The sequence below is a fragment of the Eriocheir sinensis genome, chromosome 64 (assembly GCF_024679095.1).
Source record: "Eriocheir sinensis breed Jianghai 21 chromosome 64, ASM2467909v1, whole genome shotgun sequence".
Lineage (NCBI taxonomy): Eukaryota > Metazoa > Arthropoda > Malacostraca > Decapoda > Varunidae > Eriocheir > Eriocheir sinensis.
In genome coordinates this window covers 7130309-7151427 of record NC_066572.1, presented here as the reverse complement: position 1 = coordinate 7151427, position 21119 = coordinate 7130309, and the positions used below count along the sequence as shown (strand labels likewise).

General features: G+C 45.2%; 1 long non-coding RNA gene across 1 annotated transcript; it reads right to left on the bottom strand.

Moving 5' to 3' along the window:
* Positions 1 to 896: 896 nt before the first annotated feature.
* Positions 897 to 3746, bottom strand: LOC126987068 (uncharacterized). The gene is made up of 2 exons (XR_007740145.1): positions 3409 to 3746; positions 897 to 2468 (listed from the first exon to the last, which is right to left on the bottom strand). It is a non-coding gene; the product is annotated as an uncharacterized LOC126987068 (long non-coding RNA).
* Between the last annotated feature and the right edge of the window lie 17373 nt (positions 3747 to 21119).

The following is a 21119-nucleotide window of genomic DNA, read 5'->3' as shown; positions in this document are numbered from 1 at the left end:
ACCCCCAAAGTTTATCTTGTCTTTTTCTCTGCCCTCCAATCTCCCTGAACATATTTCTGGGTGTTCCCTTGCCATTGTTTAGCAGATTTTAGCGACCTATTTTAGAGACACAAACTATTCATTACTGGGTAAATTATCATGTCTTTTTGTGGAGTTACTTATCACCAGGAAACAGCTGTGAAAGTACTAGAGTTGATTTGGTGAGTCTCATACTTGGGGTGACAGTTTACTCTCCTCTGCAATAATAGGTTACAATCCCCAGCAGCAATTAGATTACAATTTTATGAGAGTTAGATTACCATCTACTAGGTTAAAGTGGGTTTCTGTTAGTTTGTAAATAGATTTGGGAGTGAAGACGGCTGGACAATATATGCCGCAGAGCTTGTTATAGTGAATTCTGGGGTAAATTTGCTGTAGCACTTTCATAGCTGAATTATTGTGGTAATAAACAGAGCCCCATTAAAAAGCATCATAACATATCACAGGAAATAAGTAATTTGCATCTCAAATAGACTGCTCCTGCTAAGCAATTACCCATTCTTTGCAACATGCATTATATGTTTGTTGGATATTTTGGTAATTGAGTCATCCCATGGCTCATTCTTGTCTCAATGATATTTACTGTATTAAGGTAATACATTTACTATTTAGTATGCTAGTTTTACTGGGTGTTATAGATGATGTGTCTAGTAAGGGTAGGGTGAAGTTGGGGGCATACGCATAGCTGTGTGTGGCCTCGGTGCTCATCTCCATCACATGGTAACCTATTGCTGGTAAATTAGCAACCTAGCAACACCTGTCAAGGTTTGATTCATCACCCAGTTTTATTCCCACTCATAGTTTAATAGCTACTATAATTGAAAAAGTATTTTATGATTTTAGGTTGAGGCAAAATATTTATATATATTGATATTTATTTCATGTTAAGTGAAAAATATATAATTACTTCATTTTCTACTTATAGCACAACATTAAAACCAGAAAATAAAGGTTCTTTGTCCATAGACTATAAAAAAAATCTTTCTCCTTGAAATTCAAGTTATTTTTTGGGTATTGACAAGAAAATAATGTTTCTGTTTTTAACTCAAATATGCACTTTTTTCATTTATGTAACCTAACCTTACTAAAGTACTGACTCATATGTTGCTGGCACAAGTTGAGAACATAATGAAAAAGTGGGCATTGATATATACATTATTAAATATTTAAATGTGTTAAATAGTGTACTGGCAATAAAATAAAGGAAATCATCGAGCAAATTGGTGTATGGGTGTGTTTCGTTAAGAACTCGGTAGAGTTCTTCAAAGACAATGGCACTGCCCACTGTCAAAACACATTCCACTATACCTAGAAAATTTCCACGATGACTGTTGGCTCTCAAGATATAGCTGGAAGCCAGACTCTTTCTCGAGTCATCAGAGTTTTGAAAGAAGTCTTGGGCTTTCCAGGATGTGACACACACACACACTCACATACACACAAACACACAATTATATACTTTGAGAGTAAGAGTAGTAAAGTTGGGGGGATACGTAGTAGCAGCGCATGGCCTCGGTGCTCATCTCCGTAACATTGACCCTTGAGACTGTGGTGGAAGGGAGCCCCCATTACCTTGGGACACAGGGCCAGTGTAATATCTGGGTTACCACAGATTACCTTCCCCAGATTTCCCCAGGTATCCATTTATCGACCAGCCCAAGAGGGAGGATGAACAGCTGGGTGAGCTGCACGCAGACTGCCTGGGCCGGGATTCGAACCCGGGCCTGCGGAGTAGAAGCCAGGCACGCTAACCAGTAGACCACGGAGGCGTATAACTTTGAGAGTGACACAGGCTAAATGGACTTAATTATATTGCTTTTGAAAGTCACTTAATCTGACTTCATATATATAATAAAAACTTCTTTACTAATATAATTAAAGAAAGAACTGCTGGTATACATGAACACAATCACAACTTAAATTGTAAAAAAAGGGGAGAAATTGTCTGACTAAAAATTAACTGCAGGACAATATGGCTGAGCTTATTATACACTTAATAAAATGTAAAGCATATAGCACCGTGGTGTGTACTATTTGGAGCAATTCTTCACAGCTTGCTATTAAACATCTTTTTTATATGTTATTTCCAACAGAAAACAATTAAATAAATTGCAAATACAAAACATGTTTGAAGAAATCAAAAGAGACCTTTAGTGATGCATAAGAAATACAGAATTTCATGCCCTGCAATATTCAACAAAGTCCTGTAAAGGTCCAGCTATTGCAGTCATTCTGGTTGAGACGATTCAAGGAAATCTACACATTTCTGCAAACTATCCAGTAATATATGCTTGGTCTTGCTTCTTCAGAATCTTTTATCTTGTGTCTCCTGCCTGGAAGTTTAAGGGTCCGACGCTGCACCACTGCTGGGACATATGGGCTGCTAGGTGTTGTAGCACCCACTACACTTACAGGTTACACTCAGTCTCCTATAAAAGGAAAATTATTTGCTTGGTCATCATAACCAGGATCATAAGAGAGAGAGAGAGAGAGAGAGAGAGAGAGAGAGAGAGAGAGAGAGAGAGAGAGAGAGAGAGAGAGAGAGAGAGAGAGGTTAAAGTGACTGGCTAGTAGTTAAAGGTTAAGAAGCAATGAAGTAGAAAGTTTACATAGTTAATAAACTTAATCTGTGGAAATGAAGAAAACAAAGAAATACAATACTTTCCAAAGAGCAGCTCGCTGTATTATGGCTTAAAACACTGTCGCACTACTATAAATGCAATAACAATAAGTAAAAAGCTCTTTCATAGTGCTTGAGATAAACTAACTTCCTATTAAAACATAGATACTTTAAATTCACTATTATAAGAATTTAAAGTATCTATGTTTTAATAGAAGTTAGTTATCTCAAGCGCTATGAAAGAGCTTTTACTTATTGTTATTGCATTTATAGTGCAACTTTGGAAAGTATGCCGTTTTATCTACGTCCCAATATCTGAGCAGCTGACAATGTCTGAGCTCCACTCCTAATCCTAGCCACATTGCTGGGCAGTGCCCTGGTGGCAAATATTATTGACTGATATGTTTGCTAAGCTCTGCTGCTCAGTAAATGGACTCACCTCAATGAAAATACTGAAATTACATCACAGAAGTATGTGTGTCCCTATATCCCTCCCTCTCTCCATTGTGAGATAACTTGGTGTGTACAAGTATATTACTTTTTTACCTACAGAGGAGCTCAAAACAGGGTCATGAGACTGATCATAGACAACTTGGAGGACGAAATCATGGTTAAGAACTGTCAGAAAGACGTTTATAACGTTACCTAAAGGATACCTTCATGCAGGTTAACAAAAATGTTTCACTCACTAGCACGTTTTAGCAACAATATACCAAGCTGACTCTCCACATGACAAGTGATTGGCTTACCTGAACTTCCTCACTTCATCTCCGTACTCCCGGTGGGGCAGACAACATCGTCTGCCTCTGTCACGGGCCACATGCTGCACTGGTGTTGAGGTTCCTGTGATTGGCTACTGTCTCTAGAGTACGTATGTATCGAGCGCTGCCATTGGTTGAACGAAATATGTCAACATCATACTACGCCGTCTGTCGGCGGGAGTGTGAAACAGCGTTAAGGCAGGAAAATCTAAACATGGCGGACTTAAGATTCTTTTGGGAATCGCAAGATACGACATTCTTATTTCCGCCATATTGGATCCACTTAAGATTGTCGTATCTGCGAGGCGTTAGTGAATCTGGGCCCAGAACTGAACGTCATACTCCAGGTGCGGTCTGACTAGTGAGTAATATAGTGAAAGGACAATCTTCTTATTACGGAAGCGAAATTGTCTATTCACATAACCCAGAAGTCTCTGAGCTTTTCGTTCTACCGCAATGCACTGTTGGGAAAACTTTAGGTCGCTTTAGGTCGTTTAGCACATCCAAGTCTTTTTCAAAGTCAGTTGTCTCTAGACGTTGCACTAACAAGACATAGTCCTTCCGAGGATTGGCATGACCGATGTGGATCACTTTGCATTTGTCAAGGTGAAATGGTATCTGCCATGCTTCTGATCACTCTCCTAGCTTGTGGAGGCTATCGCGAAGACATTCCACGCCTTCGTTGGAGCTCACTCCGCCACCTAATTTTGTATCATCTGCGAACTTGGCAATCGGGCACAACAGCCCTGCGTCTATATCACTGATGTAGACAATGAATAGAAGGGAGCCAAGCACTGAGCCCTGGGGAACCCCACTATGCACTTGCGTCCATTTTGAGGTTGCCCCGTTAAGCTTTACACGCTGCCTCCTGCCGGAGAGCTAAATCTCAATTCACTCATCAAGCCTATCGGTTATGCCGAGGGCACGAACCTTGTTCATCAACCTACGGTGTGGTACCCTATCAAAGGCCTTTTGAAAGTCCAAGTATAGGATATCCACTGCTCGACTCCTGTCGTACTCACCTGAAATACTATGAAAGAACTCCAAAAGATTGGTGAGACAAGAATGGTGACTCCGAAACCCGTGCCGGGAATCAGGGAGTAGGTGGTGAGACTCTAAATGATCTACTATCCTATCAGTAATAGTGTTCTCCAGTACTTTTCCTTCTATGGAAGCACTGACAGGCCGGTAATTGCCCGGACTCTCGCGATATCCCTCCTTGAAGATACGAGTTACGTCTGCCATCTTCCAGTCGTCTGGCACCTCCCCAGTCTGCAAGGATTCGTTGAAGATAGTGACAAGATGCGGAGCAACCTCGTCTCCTACTTTGTGGAGGATCCTTGGGAGGAATCCATCTGGATTGGGGAACTTGTACGGGCTAGGGCTTCTTAATCTGTTTGCGATTTCCCTAACATCGCAGGTGATGTCACTGAAGCTATCCCCATTTTCGACACACACTCCCGGCCTTTAAGTGGGACCGTCCATTTCCCTTGTAAATACAGAGGAGAAATAGTCGTTCAGCAAATTTACAATGTCCAAGTCCGAGTCTCGCAACATACCATTGTCTCACAAAGGGCCTATCCTATGACGTATCAGTTCACGGGAACAAATAATTATTTTCTTTAAATCACTGTCCCTTCGCTGAAATCTCCATCTTTGGAGATTTCAATGTTCACCACGAGTTTTGGGCTTCACATCTTTCACTGACCAGCCTAGTAAACAATCCTTCAACTCTGACGTCTTCATGAATGTTTGAGAAAACCATGAGCTGACCCTTTGCAAAGTCACCTTCATTATAATCAGGTGAATGAGGACTAGTAAGCAGATGATCACATGGAAGTCTTTATCAACCCCAAAAAGTATGTAGTGTGGAGACTGTCCCGTTGACTCACAAACACGGTTGTTTATGTTCGCTGCAACATAGGCTAACCAGTCTTTGCAGATGTGTAACAGACAACTCACGACCGGGCACAAGACATTTATTTTTTCTATTAGCGCGTTCAACAAGGCCGTTGCCGGCTGAGTAATAGCTGACCGTACAACTTTGCTTTATGCCAAATTGTTTGCAGATTTCCTCTAAAAACTTGATTGCAAACTCAGCCCCAATGTCACTTAACACTACTCGAGTTTTTTTTTTTTTTTTACAACTTTTTACAACTTTTTACAACAGCTCAAGGGCACACAAAAAATTAAACAACCTCAACAAAAAAGCCCGCTACTCGCTGCTCCTAAAAAGAATCCAAAGAGGTGGCCCAAAGAGGGGTCAATTTCGGGAGGAGAGGTGTCCTGATACCCTCCTTTTGAAAGAGTTCAAGTCGTAGGCAGGAGGAAATACGGATGAAGGAAAATTGTTCCAGAGTTTACCAGCGTGAGGGATGACAGAGTGAAGATGCTGGTTAACTCTTGCGGGATTTGGACGGTAAAGGGATGAGCTTTAGTAGAAAGTCGTGTGCAGCGGGGCCGCGGGAGGGGGGGAGACATGCAGTTAGCAAGTTCAGAAGAGCAGTCAGCGTGGAAATATCTATAGAAGATAGAAAGAGAGGCAACATCGCGGCGGAATGTAAGAGGTAGAAGACTATCAGTAAGAGGAGGAGAGCTGATGAGTCAAAGAGCCTTAGACTCCACTCTGTCCAAGAGACCTGTATGAGTGATGCTCCCCCACACACGTGAGATGCATACTCCATACGAGGGCGGACATGAATATGAATAGCAACTGTGCGGGAGAAAAGAACTGGCGGAGACGATGCAGAACGCCCAACCTCGAGGAAGCTGATTTAGTGAGAGAGGAGATGTGAAGTTTCCAGTAAAGATTTTGAGTTAAGGATAGACCGAGGATGTTTAGTGTTCAAGATGGTGACAGCTGAGTGTTGTCGAAGAATAGGGGATAGGTGTTTGGAAGATTGTGTCGAGTTGATAGGTGGAGAAATTGGGTTTTTGAGGCATTGAAGGACACAAGGTTCCTTTTACCCCAATCGGAAATGATAGCAAGGTCACAACACGAAGTAATGGGTTTAAACTGGATTAATTAAGATTCAACAGGGACATAGGCAAAAATTTGTTTACTAACAGGGTTGTGGATGAGTGGAATAGGCTTTGCAGTCATGTGGTGAGTGCCAATACAATTGTCACATTCAAAAATAGATTAGATAAATTTATGGACATCGATATTAGGTGGGGTTAGATACACGGGAGCTTAGGGTCAAAGGAGCTGCCTTGTACAGGCCTACCAACCTCTTGCAGACTCCAACGTTCTTATGTTCTTATGTTAAGCGTTCTGCAGCCTCCAGCCTGGAGTCATGTAATTCTTGTTGAGAGAGTCTTCTGTTGGAAGGAGTTGAATAATGCAGAGTGGAGTCGTCGGCGTATGAGTGGACAGGACAGTTTGTTATGGAAAGAAGATCACTGATGAATAACAGGAAGAGAGTGGGTGATAGAACAGAGCCCTGTGGAACACCACTGTTGATAGGTTTATGGGAAGAACAGTGACCGTCTACCACGGCAGAGGTAGAACGGCTGGAAAGGAAACTGGAGATAAAGGAACAGAGAGAAGGATAGAATCCGAAAGGGGGCAGTTTAGAAAGCAAAGACTTGTGCCAGACTCTATCGAAGGCTTTCGATATGTCTAGCGCAACTGGGAAAGTTTCACCAAAACTGCTAAGAGAGGATGACCAAAAATCAGTTAAGAGAGCAAGAAGATCGCCAGTAGAACGCCCCTTGCGGAACCCATATTGGCGATCAGATAGAAGGTTAGAAGTGGAAAGGTGCTTTTGAATCTTCCGGTTAAGGATTGATTCAAAAGCTTTAGATAGACAGGAAAGTAAAGCCATAGGGCGGTAGTTTGAGGGATTGGAACGGTCACCCTTCTTAGGCACAGGCTGTACGAAGGCGTACTTCCAGCAGGAAGGAAAGGAAGATGTTGACACGCAGAGGCGATAGAGTTTCACCAGGCAGGGTGTCAGCACGGAGGCACAGTTTTTAAGGACAATAGGAGGCACTCCATCAGGTCCATAAGACTTCTGAATGTTTAGGCCAGAAAGAGCATAGAAAACATCACTCTTAAGAGTCTTAATAACAGGCATAAAGGAGTCATAGGGGGAATGAGTAGGAGGAATATGCCCAGAATCGTCCACAGTGGAGTTGTTACAGAAAGTCTGAGTGAAGAATTCAGCCTTAGAGATAGATGAGACGGCGGTGCTGCCGTCGGGGTTCAGGAGAGGAGGGAAAGAGAAAGTGAAATTGGAGGAGAAATTTTTGGCCAAGTGCCAGAAGTCTCTGGAATAATTAGAGAAAGCTAGGTGTTGACATTTGCTATGGATAAAGGCGTTTTTGGCAAGTCGAAGAATAGATCTGGCACAATTCCGGGTGGAAATGTAAAGATCATGGTTAGCGGGAGTTCGAAGGCTCTGTTACCTTTTGTGAGCTGCCTCTCTATCTTTGATAGGACGAGAACAAGCGTGATTAAACCAAGGCTTTTTAGCACAAGGAGTAGAGAAAGTTCGTGAAATGTATGCCTTCATTCCAGAGACAATCACCTCTGTGAAGCGCTGGGCACACACAGAGGGGTCTCTCTCCTGGAAGCATTAGTTATTCCACGGGAAAGGGGCTTCGTGGTGCAATGGTTAGCACACTCAGCTCACAACCGAGAGAACCCGGGTTCGATTCCCGGGCGGAGTGAAAAAAATTGGGCGGCTTTTCCGACACCCTACGCCCCTGTTCACCTAGCAGTGAATGGGTACCAGGTATTAATCGGGGGTTGTGTCCCGTCTCCTGGGATCTGTTCTCTTCTATAATTCCTTCCCCTTCTGTCTCTCTCCGGTATATGACCAAAGATGTTGCGCCGACTATACGAAACTTTCCAACTTTCCACGGGAAATCGGAAAAGTACATCCTCAGGTCGTCCCACCGAGCTGAAGCAAAATGCCAGAAGCATCGCCTCTTTGGTGGGTCCAGAGGATGTACAGGAGCGATAGGACAGGATACAGAAATAAGGTTGTGATCGGAGGAGCCCGACGGAGAGAACAGTTTGACAAAGTAAGCAGAAGGGTTAGAGGTAAGGAAGAGATCTTGTATGTTGGGCCGGTCTCCAAGACGGTCGGGAATACGTGTAGGGTGCTGAACCAACTGCTCTAGGTCACTGAGGAGAGCAAAGTTTTAGGCTTGTTCACCAGGCTGGTCAGTGAAAGAGGATGAATGCCAAAGCTGGTGGTGAACATTGAAATCTCCCAAAATGGAGACTTCAGCGAAGGGAGAGTGGGTCAAGATGTGCTCCACTTTAGAGTTCAAATAGTCAAAGAATTTTACATAGTTAGTAGAGTTAGGTGAGAGAAAGACAGCACATATGTATTTAGTAGTAGAATGACAATGAAGTCTTAGCCAGAAGGTGGAAAATTCTGAAGAGTCAAGGTCGTGGGCACGAGAGCAAGTGATGTCGTTGCGCACGTAGGCGCAACATCCAGCTTTGGATTGAAATTTAGGATAGAGATAGTAGGAGGGAACAGAGTAGAGATTGCTGTCAGTAGCCTCAGAAACCTGTGTTTCGGTGAGGAAGAGAAGGTGAGGTTTAGAGGAGGAGAGATGGTGTTCATTTATATAGCAGAGTATCCATTAAAAACGCATCATTGATACTTAAAATTGTTCACGAGAGGTATATTAATTTCTCTTAAGAACACAAAAAGTAACTACAAAATAATAGCCTAGTTTTCTTAAATGAAAAAAATAGGTTAATAATCATAAATGCAAAATGACAGCTTAGTCTTCCTAAATGCAAATTAATAGCTTAGTATTCCTAAATGCAAATTAATAGCTTAGTATTCCTAAATGCAAAATAATAGCTTAGTTTTCCTAAATGTAAAATAATAGCCTAATATTCCTAAATGCAAAATAATAGTCTAGTATTCCTAAATGCAATATAATTGCATAGAATTCCTGAAAGCAAAGTAATAGCTTAATGTCCCTAAATGCAAAATAATAGCCTAGTATAGTAGTATTCATGAATGCAAAATAATAGCGTATTATTCTTAAATGCAAGAACATAGTTTAGTATTCCTAAATGCATAATAATAGCGAGGTTTTACTAAATGCATAATAATAAGTTAGTGTACAAAGTAAAATCATAATGTATTTAACTTGACTATTTCATTGGCTTATTAGCAGGTTATTACAGATTGTAAAGCTCTTTCCACTCACAATTTATAACAAGTTGTAGATACAGTATAACACGCAGAAAAAACTTACACCATACGAATAAAATCCAATATTCCTCGATACAACTTACCTCGTTCCGTCGTTGTGTGAAAGTGGAACGAAAAGCCCCTTGTTAAGTTGTAAGTAACAGCGCCGGTGTGACGAAAATACAGCCCCCCCCCCCCCCCCCGCCCCCCCCTCACACACACACCGTAGCTATGATCTGACTGATTGACTGGTTGTGATTGATGTCTTTAGCAGCTGGCCACCTCAGATACGTGAAGTAAATTACTTTCTCCCAAACCCTCCGTGACCCCTCGAGAAAACCCAAACGACCCCCGAGGGGGTCACGACCCCCAGGTTAAGATCCGCTGCTCTAGGGGGTAGGGTCTTCTCAGAGGCATCACCAGGAGCCGTGAAAGGCTCCAAGGTGGCGATGAGAGAGGACCGTGTGGGAGTATTCACGGACTGGGGAACGTCAAGGAGAGACAGGCCGGGGCAGGGGAGTTAATATTACTTATGCACAAGGATTTTGTTTATCACTTCCTCACACCCTCACCCACCACGGAGCCCTACAAGGGTAGGTTGAATCTTGGGGCCAGACCGCACCCAACAGCCACAGGGGTAATGACGAAGTATACGCGGTCACTGCCAGGCGTATAATGGGGGCCGCGGGACCGTTGCTTCCGCCCACCTGACAATGACCACTTGACCCTAGCCAACGCATGATCAGGCGATTGATTCAGTGGGGCCACACTGAACCACCCGTCTTACCCCAACCCTCCTACCAAAGGAGCGTGTTGCCCACCGAGGGGAACTACACCCTGCCCCGCGGTGGACTCAACTCCCAGATGAGAGGGCACGGGGAGTGTACGGGACGCCACGCACGGCAAACACGTGGGGAGACAATAGCCCTGCCCTAGGTTTTAAAAGGGTGGGCGCTGGCAACATCACCAGTAGGCCTCCTCTACCGGTGATAAGGGGGAGCACTTGGTCTACGAGGCCAGCGGACATCGAGCTCTATCGAGGTAAGCAAGCCACCACGGTAGGTGGTCCCGCCGACCTTGCTTCAAGCCCCTCCACCACGACAAGGTGACTCCCCTTCGACGGGGGTGTGGGATAGGAAAAATTGTCGAGCAGTTGCCGTCGAGATGCTTGCTTTGTTAAAGTTGAAGTACCGGGAGAAATGTGTGTTTGGGAACTCCCACGGTGTGATGGGGGTACCTGATAAACTGCTATAGGAAAGTATGGAAGTGAGAGGTCCCCAATGACATTCCGGACACGGACACCAAAGGGGTGAGGTAAGAGAGGCTTGTTTCTGTATATTATATCTACATTGGTGTCTAAGACAACGGTGTAGGCAGGGTTATTAGGTTGGCGTTGAAGTCTTTACCAGTACTTGATTAGAAGTCCGTCTCTCTGCAAGTGTAAGGGTGTCACTTCTGCGTCAACTTAAAGACTTGATATGGGGGATGATCTAAAGGCACCTGCTGTCAGTCGGACTGAGCGTGACGTGATGGACTGCATCAAGTGTGCGGAGGCGGGCGGTTATTGCCGATGTATATACTTAGCAGCCGAAGGACAGTCTCGACCCGATGAGTTCCTGGTAAAGGCGTAGGAATATTGTGCGGTCAGCGCCCCATGAAGTGCATGACAGAACACGAAAGAGATCGAGGGATCTCATGCACTTGGTTTTCCAGGCTTTTAGGTGTGGGAGCCATGTGAGGCGCCTGTCGAAGACGAGTCCCAAGAACTTGTGTTCTTCCAAAACAAGTAGACGTAAACCGCACATGATGAGATCAGGGTCTGGATGGTGGCCTCTCAGGCGACATAACTGCATGGCAACCGACTTGGAAGGTGAGAATCGAAAGCCATGTTTCTCCGCCAATCTGGATGTCCTGTCGATGGCATGTTGCAGTTTCCGCTCTGCGGGTGGCATCCGAGACGCCGAGTACCAGATTGCTAGGTCGTCGACATAGAAGGAGGACGACACCCTATCAGGGAGCGATGCTGTAATACCATTTATGGTCACGACAAAGAGGGTGACATTTAGGATGCTTCCTTGTGGAACTCCTTCCTACTGTTCATAGTATGGTGATTAGGACGCACTAACTCTGACTCGGAAGTTCCGTTCTCCGAGAAATCCTTCAATGAACTTTGGCATCCGTCCACGGAAACAAAGGTCATGAAGCTGCTTTAGTAGGCTATCCCATATCTCCATGTTGTGTCATAGGACTTCTCAAGATAAAAAAAAGATGCACTCCATATGCTGTGTGTCTGCAAACGAGCGGCATATAGCCGACTCGAGACACGCGAGGGCGTCTACTGTAAAGCTCATGTACTGGTGGAAGTGTAGCTGCCACCATATAGGGAGGCGGTGGCTGAGTCGACAGAGTGACGGCTTCGCGTTCAGGAGGACGCGAGTTCAATCCCCGACCGGAGCCACCAAGCTGGGATTTTTCAGCCGCCGCCGAGTGGCTTAAAACTAACCACATGCTGTCCAGAAGACCACCTATCAACCCGGACTCTAGATTCTAGGATTAAAGATGAGCTCCGGGAGGGCAGCATGAGCCAAGGCAAGATGGCGCCACTATAAACACTCGCCTGAGCCAAAACGGGCTGGGCCGACCATCAGTCCCACCGGGAAGAAGCCTTGGGCCGACCATCAGTCCCACCGGGAAGAAGCCTTGGGCCGACCATCAGTCCCACCGGGAGGAAGCCTACCGGTGCAATAGGCCGCGACGTAAAAAAAAAAAAAAATGTACTAGTGGGTCGTAAAGATCTGGCCCTGCTCTCCTATTCTTTAGTTTATTTAGGTACAGGAGATGGCGAGGGCGGAGCGGTACACCTTCCCAGAATGGTGGTGAGGCTCCCACTGCCGATTTACTGGACGCTGCAAGCAGCGGGAAAGCAGGAAGGGCGCCAAAAGCACGTGGCACACGTAGAGCGCATTATTCAAATTATATGCATAATTATACACCATAATATCGCTCGGCCACCACCGGCATGTGACCTTACATGAACCATTATACAATCTTAGGTGAGGAACCTTTAAACAAAAAAAAAGGTACTTTACAAAAATAATATGCAATCTGTGGTAGCTTCACAACAAAAAGACAAAACATAACAATGAGAAAAAAACAAAATTAAGAAAGATTACTAGCAAATCTTAACTTCTGCCTGTAGGAAGAGGAGCTAGTGTCAGGTGGGGAAGGAATGGAAAGTCCAGAGATAGAAGAAGAAATAGGAGGCTGAATATTAGGCAAAAGGGGCATACTCACATGCTTCAGCCTATCAGCGTGAACTACCTCTGAACAAAGACTGACCGGGTCAAGAATGTTAAATTTATTACTATGCATCTTTGCAGTAATAAGGTAAGGGCTTGAAAATTTATGGAGCAATTTGCAAGAGCGGTCAGGTACATGCTTCAGCACCGTCTCCAACACTGAAGGTGATGGGACTTGCTTGAAGGTGTTGTTTACGCAGCATCTACTCGCGGGAAGCTTTTAGCTTATCTTTCACAGAAGCATGAATAGTTTGAAAACTGTGGAGCTGCATCTGAGAGTAGTCATCAAAGGAATAAAGGGGGCGAGGAGACTGCAGAATGACATCATAAGGCAGTCTTTTGTTATAGCCAAACAGGATGTAAGTGAGGCGCTTTGTCCGTGGAGGAATTTACTGAATTGTTAATACAAGCAGCAACATGGGGTAGCCAATCTTTCCAAGATTCCTGAAAAGGACCTGAATAATGAGGAAGTATCTCTAGAATTTTCCTGTTGGCCGTTAGACGCCGGATGATGTGCAGTAATGAATGTTTGTTTAATTTTAAACTGTTGGCAAATGTCACGAAGAACTTGGTTCTTAAATTCTGTCCCATTATCACTGAGAAGTACACGAGGAGACGTGTAGGGACAAATCAGGTTAGAGACAAGTGCATGAGCGACTGTTGTAGCAGACTTGCCGCATAATGGCGCTAAGACCACAAAACGACTGAAGTGATCAACGCAGACAAGGACGTATGAGGAGCCTTGATGACTGCAAGGGAGCTGTAACAGATCAATGCCAACAACATCAAAAGGTCCGTCAGGTAGCGGATATTCCAAAATTGGAGCAGTCTTAGTAAAACCTTTGGTTTGTGCACAGGACAGACACTGCGTAACGTGTTTTCAACTTTAAGTCTCATCGTAGGCCAGTAATATTTAGCACGAGCCGCAGCTAAGGTTCTGTGCCGTCCGGGGTGATCAGCATGCGGAGCGTCATGAAGCTGCAGGGCATTCTTCACCAAAGTAGTAGGGATGACAGCCTGAGTAACGCCTCTCCCGTTAATGGCCACTGTGCGACAAACAATGCATTCTGTAAGGAAAAGGCAGAAGGGGGCACAGGTAAATGAGGTTATGTCGAGTCATCGCCAGACTCGAGGGCGTAAATGACTGTAGACCACAACGCATCATGCCGTTGGGCCGTCTGAAGCTCGTCAAGTGAGAAGGAAACTGCAGCGACAGGAATATGTCGGGACAACGCGTTAGCGACAATGTTGGCTTTACCCGGTAGATACTTTATCACTGGGTTGAACTGTTGGATGGTGAGGTACCACCTAGCCAGGCGGCCAGTAAGATTCTTGCCACTGAGAAGAGTTGTAACTGCAGTGAGGTTAGTATAAACTGTGATAGGATAATTAAAAATAGTATCCTTGAAATGTTTGAGGGCCCAGACAACAGCTAGAACTTCAAGGTGAGTTAAAGAGTACCTTGACTCATGGTAGCGTAAGCAATGGCATGTGGACGTTGTCCATCTACAGTCTGCATTAGAACTGCGCCAATGCCAAAAGAAGAAGCGTCTGTGCACATAGTAAAAGGCAAGGTGTAGTCAGGAAACGCTAGGATCGGGGCATGTGTCAGAGCATGCTTGAGAGTAGGTTTAAGGACAGACCACCAAGTCTGGACCATGGGGTCTGTGTGGTCTGATTTTCTATGTAAATCTATGTAAATCAAACTTCTGTTGATGAGTGTCGTTCCACACGAAGGAAACATTCTTCTTTAGAAGACGTGTTAAAGGGGATGCGATAGACGCAAAGTTTATAACAAAGGCTCTATAATAACCAGCAAGGCCTAGAAAAGAGCGAACATGGTCAGTAGATTTGGGTGTAGGAAAGTCTTTGACGGCAGTGATTTTAGAATCAACAGTGTGAATACCATCTTTATCGACAAAAACTGAATACGAGACTTAAGAAAGTTGCACTAAGACAGCTTGACCTTTAGGCCAGCTTTAGAAAGTCTATTAAAAACAACTTCAAGTTTCTGGAGATGAGAGTTAATGTCGTTAGAGACAATGATAAGGTCATCGAGGTATACAAAGAGACCTTTGTGAATAATGCGAGCAAAAAGAGAATTAATCATACGCTGGAAGGTAAGAGGTGCATTACGTAAACACATGGGCAGGCGACACTATTAATAATGACCAGTGGGAGTCGTGAAGGCAGTAATCTCCCGTGACACGAGGTCGAGGCTGGTGAAGACTGTTACCCTTTCCAATAGACTGAAGCAATTCACCTAGGACAGGAAGTTGATAGCGGTCAGGGACCGTCAGAGCGTTCACTTTCCTGAAGTCGATGACGGGTCGGTAGCCGCCATCTTTTTTGGGTACAAGAAAAAGCTGTGAGTTCCAAAGGGAGTAGGGCTCTTGGATGACTCCTTTCTCTAACATGTCCTCTACCGCGCCCTGAACAGCTTCTTGTTGGGTGTGTGGCAGACGGTAAGAAGGGACGTAATACGGGTGAGCGTCAGATTGCAGTGCAATGTGGTGACTGACTCTGTTGGTCACACCAAGTTGTTCTCCGGGCAAAACAATAGTGTGCCGGAATTTTGATAAGCTTTGCAAAAGAAGAGACTTGCTCTCAGGATAATCCACAACACTGACATGGGCCGTAAGTTCCGTAATAACATCAGGCTGGGATGCTGTAGTTGCGTGCTCAGTGACTCAAGCAACAGAAAGAACAGGTGGGTCCTCTGAGACAGGCTCGTCGAGGATCTGGTACGTGCCCAAAAGCACACCGTTTTTAAGGGTGACTGGCGAACCCTTAGTATTTGTGACTATGGCATCGCTGAAATGATCAGGACGCACCGTAGCGAGCGTGGACTCTAAAGCTAAACGGCGGATGCGCATAGTGTCAGGTAAGGACATTACCTGGGTGCCGACAGGAACAAAGTCCGGTAAACGAACAGAAAGTCGGACACATGAAGTGGGGCCAATGTATTGGTCACCAATGACAATGACAACAGCAGAAACAAGGTCCAATGAGTAGACTGCGATGTCGCCAGGAGCCGTAGTCACAAGGCCAGAGACAGTCTGGCTCAGAAGGGGGCTCTGGTTGTCCATAGCATAGTGAAAGATTCCATCTGCAGAAATAGCAAGATGTTTAGGGAATATGCCAATAGAATGGGAAACAAGGAACTGGATGCCTAAAAAGTCCATCACACTGAAGGGCAAAATTTGGGGTGACAAAAAATTTAATGTTGAATACCTTGGAATAATGTGTGAAGGAGACAGGCAAAGTGATGGTGCCAAGAACAGTTAAGGAAGAACCATCAACATCTTTTAAGGATACATCAGAGTGATCTAAGGAGATGTCTTTCAGGGTATCTTTTAAAGCTAGAAAAGCACCGTGACTGATTAAATTTACTGAAGCATCTCTGTTAACCCCAAGCGCAAAAGCAACACCGTTAGCAGAGGACTGAAAAGTTAACATACTTGAATTGGGACAAGCAGTAATAATGGAGGGGTATTGTGGTGTGATGTTGGGGTGACTCATGGGCATGCATTAGTCTGAGTGGCTTTGATGGGGTCGCGAGACACTCCCTGACTGCTGGACAAGTGGACCCGAAGGGGAGCCCACATTTCGTCTAAGACGCTGAATCTCATAGCAGTCATCTGTTGAGTGATTGCACAACCCATGAACAGCACACCACTTAAAAGGCTTAGTTCTCAGTGGCGGTGGTGTACGGCCAGACGAATGACGATCTTTTTGACCGGAGAAGGGGGGCGCGCGACGGTCTGATGGAGAATTATCTCCCTTTAAAGAGAAAGACTTCTTGTATCGAGCACTTGAGATACTGACAGCGTTAGAACGTATGTTACGCTTTTGTTGAAAGCATTTCGGTGCTGTATGACCCTTTTTGTTGCAGTAGTCGCACACAACTGCATGGGCGTGAGTCGTCCTTCTGGATAGCTGCAATAAGAACGCAAGGTGAAGCCTTGGGGGCAATCTTAGCCGCAAAACCAACTAGTTTATCGTCAGGTTTATAATCAAGGGAAGCAGCAGCGCGACGTTCATGGGGAAGGAGGTGAAGGACATAAAATATAAATTGAAGCAATAGTTGGTCTTTTTTTTTTTTTTCTTTTTTACAACAAAGGAGACAGCACAAGGGCACAAGAAAAGGAAACAATAATAAAAAAAAGCCCGCGGCTCGCTGCTCCTGAAAAAAGAATCAAAAGAGGTGGCCGAAAGAGAGGTCAATTTCGGGAGGAGAGGTGTCCTGACACCCTCCTCTTGAAAGAGTTCAAGTCGTAGGCAGGAGGAAATACAGATGAAGGAAGATCGTTCCAGAGTTTACCAGCGTGAGAGATGAAAGAGTGAAGATGCTGGTTAACTCTTGCATAAGGGGTTTGGACAGTATAGGGACGAGCATGAGTAGAAAGTCGTGTGCAGCGGGGCCGCTGGAGGGGGGGAGGCATGCAGTTAGCAAGTTCAAAAGAGCAGTCGGCTTGAAAATAGCGATAGAAAAGTGGCAACATCGCGACGGAATTTAAGAGGTTGAAGACTAACAGTAGGAGGAGGAGAGTTGACGAGACGAAGAGCCTTAGACTCCACTCTGTCCAGAAGAGCTGTGTGAGTGGAGCCCCCCCACACGTGAGATGCATACTCCATACGAAGGCGGACAAGGCCCCTGTATATGGATAGCAACTGTGCGGGGGAGAAGAACTGGCGGAGACGATACAGAACGCCCAACCTCGAGGAAGCTGATTTAGCGGGAGAGGAGATATGAAGTTTCCAGTTGACATTTTGAGTTAAGGATAGACCGAGGATATCTATTGTTGAAGAAGGTGACAGCTCATTGTTGTCGAAGGATAGGGGATAGGTGTTTGGAAGATTGTGTCGAGTTGATAGGTGGAGAAATTGAGTTTTTGAGGCATTGAAGAACACAAGGTTTTTTCTACCCCAATCGGAAATGATAGCAAGGTCTGAGGTTAAGCGTTCTGCAGCCTCCATTCTGGAGTCGTGTACTTCCTGTTGAGATGGCTTTCTATTGAAAGAAGTTGAATAATGCAGAGTGGAGTCGTCGGCGTATGAGTGGACAGGACAGTTTGTTATGGAAAGAAGATCATTGATGAATAACATGAAGAGAGTGGGTGATAGGACAGAGCCCTGTGGAACACCACTGTTGATAGGTTTAGGGGAAGAACAGTGACCGTCTACCACCGCAGAAATATAACGGCAGGAAAGGAAACTGGAGATAAAGGAACAGAGAGAGGGATAAAATCCGAAAGAGGGCAGTTTAGAAAGCAAAGACTTGTGCCAGACTCTATCGAAGGCTTTCTATATGTCTAGCGCAACTGAGAAAGTTTCACCGAAACGGCTAAGAGAGGATGAACAAGAGTCAGTTAAGAGAGCAATAAGATCACCAGTAGAACGCCCCTCGCGGAACCCATACTGGCGATCAGATAGAAGGTTAGAAGTGGAAAGGTGCTTTTGAATCTTCCGGTTATGGATTGATTCAAAAGCTTTAGATAGACAGGAAAGAAAAGCTATAGGGCGGTAGTTTGAGGGATTGGAACGGTCACCCTTCTTAGGCACAGGCTGTACAAAGGCATACTTCCAGCAGGAAGGAAAGGTAGATGTTGATAGGCAGAGACGAAAGAGTTTGACTAGGCAGGGAGTCAGCACGGAAGCACAGTTTTTAAGGACAATAGGATGCACTCCATCAGGTCCGTAAGCCTTCTGAGAGTTGAGGCCAGAGAGGGCATAGAAAACATCATTATGAAGAATCATAATAACAGGCATAAAGGAGTCATAGGGGGTATGAGTAGGAGGAATATGCCCTGAATCGTCCAGGGTGGATTTCTTACAGAAAGTTTGAGCGAGAGTTCAGCCTTTGAGATAGATGAAACGGCAGTGCTCCCGTCAAGGTTAAGGAGAGGAGGGAAAGATTGATTGATTGATTTAAATTAGGCGCCGCAACAGCCAGGGTCATATGGCGCCGCATTCAATGAGTTAAAAACTAAAGAAAAGAAAAAAACTAAACTAAAAGGGCTAAAAAAGGAACCTAAAAAAGTAAACTAAGAGCAAAGCCAAACAAAACGAGACGAAACAAATCACACAGAAAACGGTCATAACTCATGGAGAAGGCCAGCCTTCTCCATAAAGAGAAGTACCTCATGTCCCGGGGAAAGGCATCTCCCTCCCAGCATCAGCGAGAGACGGAATGATCCGTCTTCTCCCCGACACTGCGACAGGTATCGCACTCGCAGGTCCCCCAAACTGGGGCACTCGACCAGCAAGTGCCGCACGGTCAGGGGAACCAAGCAGTCATCACAATAAGGCTGCACTCCCCGGGACATGAGGTAACCATGTGTTAGACGCGTATGACCCGTCCGAAGACGGGTCAAGGCTGTCTGCGAGCGACGGTCACGGACACTTTCGTATGACCAAGGACGAGACACAGTCCTGGTAATCTCTCCCATTTTGGAAGTCGCACCCCGAGCATTCCACCTCTCCTGCCAACTGGCAAGAATTGCCTTGCGAATCTCTGGAAACATATCTGTACATGGGACAGCACTAGGAGGGGCAGCTCTAGCTGCTGCCTCCCTTGCAAGTCCATCAGCTCGTTCGTTCCCGTGTACGCCAACGTGTCCTGGAACCCAACAAAACCCAACGCGATATCCCCTGTTGCTGAGCAAATACAGCCACTCGAGAGCAGATAAAACTAGGGGATTAACAGAGGGAGTAAAGGAGCCCAGCGCAGAAAGAGCGCTACGAGAATCCCTACAAATCATAAAAGAGTCCACAGGAAGCGTAAAAATAATCTGTAAAGAGAGGACTATTGCAGACAGCTCTGCAGTAAATACAGAAGCAACAGAAGAAAGACTACCTCCCCGACAGAAGGAGGGGAACACAACACCAAAGCGAACTCCAGCATCCAATTTAGAGCCATCAGTAAAGACAGGGATAGAGTCCGAGTGTTCAGTGAAATGCTCTAAAAATAAGGCTCGGGACGCAGATGGCGGTAAATCCCTCTTACTATCTATAGTGGGAAAACACACGGATACACCGGGCAACTGCCAGTATCCAGCCCTAGGTACTCGATAAGGGCAGATAGGAATGGGAGGGAAAGACAACGGTGTCATGGCAGACGCTACCCGAAACCCAAAAGGTATAGGGAGACTAGGTCGCTCATCATATGCAGGCGAACGGGAATCCCGCAAAATTGACACACAAGGAACTGATTCTGGAAGGCGTTGGACGCGGAACCAGCAACGGAATAGAGAGGACTGGCGTCTCAAATCCAGAGGCAGGACACCAGCATCCACGAGGAGACTAGGTGGAGATATTTTTGGCTAGGTGCCAGAAGTCACGGGAAGAATTAGAAAAAGCAAGGTGTTGACATTTTCTGTTGATGAAAGAGGTTTTGGTTAAGTCGGAGAATAGATTTGGCACGATTCCGGGCTGAAATGTAAAGTTCATGGCTATTAGAGGTGCGAAGGCTCTGGAACCCTTTGTGAGCTGCCTCTCTATCTTTAATAGCACGAGAACAAGCATGATTAAACCAAGGCTTTTTAGCATGAGGAGTAGAGAAAGAACGTGGAATGTATGCCTCCATTGCAGAGACAATCACCTCTGTGGTGCGCTGGGCACACACAGAGGGGTCTCTCTCCAGGAAGCAGTAATCATTCCACGGGAAATCGGAAAAAAATATATCCTCAGGTCGTCCCACCGAGCTGAGGCAAAATGCCAGAAGCATCGCTTCTTCGGTGGATCCAGAGGATGAACAGGAGCGATAGGACAGGATACAGAAATAAGGTTGTGATCGGAGGAGCCCAACGGAGAGAACAGTTTGACAGAGTAAGCAGAAGGATTAGAGGTAAGGAAGAGATCTAGAATGTTGGGCCTGTCTCCAAGATGGTCGGGAACACGTATAGGGTGCTGAACCAACTGCTCTAGATCGTTGAGGAGAGCAAAGTTGTAGGCTTGTTCACCAGGTTGGTCAGTGTAAGAGGATGAAAGCCAAAGCTGGTGGTGAACATTGAAATCTCCCAAGATGGAGATTTCCGCGAAGGGAGAGTGAGTCAAGATGTGCTCCACTTTAGAATTCAAATAGTCAAAGAATTTTACATAGTTAGTAGAGTTAGGTGAGAGATAAACAGCACAGATGTATTTAGTAATAGAATGACAATAAAGTCTTAGCACCTTCCTCAAACCAAGAGGCCCGTTCAAGACATTCAACAGCATCTAATGAAACGTC